This window comes from Littorina saxatilis, linkage group LG6, assembly GCF_037325665.1.
Source record: "Littorina saxatilis isolate snail1 linkage group LG6, US_GU_Lsax_2.0, whole genome shotgun sequence".
In the NCBI taxonomy this organism is placed as follows: Eukaryota; Metazoa; Mollusca; class Gastropoda; order Littorinimorpha; family Littorinidae; genus Littorina; species Littorina saxatilis.
The window spans coordinates 28,846,861-28,847,629 of NC_090250.1; the positions used below are offsets into that span (position 1 = coordinate 28,846,861).

General features: G+C 41.9%; 1 protein-coding gene across 1 annotated transcript in view; it reads left to right on the plus strand.

The window, feature by feature from the left end:
- Positions 1 to 752: 752 nt before the first annotated feature.
- LOC138968933 (E3 ubiquitin-protein ligase TRIM63-like) overlaps positions 753 to 769 on the plus strand; it is a 12,331-nt gene continuing 12,314 nt past the window's right edge. Inside the window, exon 1 of the mRNA XM_070341609.1 lies at positions 753 to 769. This exon is cut by the window's right edge and continues 86 nt beyond it. The gene's annotated coding sequence lies outside the window, so the exon portion shown is untranslated.

Sequence of the window (769 nt, forward strand, 5' to 3'; positions counted from 1 at the left end):
CTGACAATTACATATCATTTTATATATCATCTATTTTTCAGTGACATGTTGTGCCGTTGTATTCATCAATTTTCTGAGTCTTACTTAATGGTTTTGATGGTTTGTCCGTCATTGCTTTTGTGGATTATTTTTCAGTAATCTTTATCTGTTTAAAAAAAAAATTATTTGCATTGTTCTTTTTTGTATCACAGTATTTGCTTGTTAATTTGTTTTGTTTTTTCCCCAGCCTTTTGTTTGTTTGTTTCAGTGTTTGTTTAAAATGTCACGCTGTTTAAGTTGTTTGTTTGTTTGTTTATTATTTTTTAATTCTCGCTCTTCGCCGTTTTATGTTTGTGTTGTAGCAAGGACGACTCGACCACCTGTAAGAAAGGGCCTTATGAACCTAACGCTATAATCCTTCCGCAATGATCACCGTCTGAGTAAAGTTTCGAGTTCGAGTTCCCTCTCTCAGTCTCTCGCTCCAGGCTCTCGTTCTCTGTCTCAGTGTCTGTCTGTCTCCCTCACTGACTCTCCCCCCCCCCCCCCCCTCCCTCTTTCTCTCTCTCTCTCTCTCTCTCTCTCTCTCTCTCTCTCTCTCTCTCTCTCTCTCTCTCTCTCTCTCTCTCTCTCTCTCTCTTTGATATCAGTGTGTCTCACTTGTCTAGTGTTCAAGCTGTGTTTATCAACTCTCCCCCAACCGGAATGTTACCGAAGCGAACGCGGCGGCCGAGCGCGTTTTATCAATAGTGGATCGATGACAATACTAGCGCCGCGCGCCACGTTCAAAGAC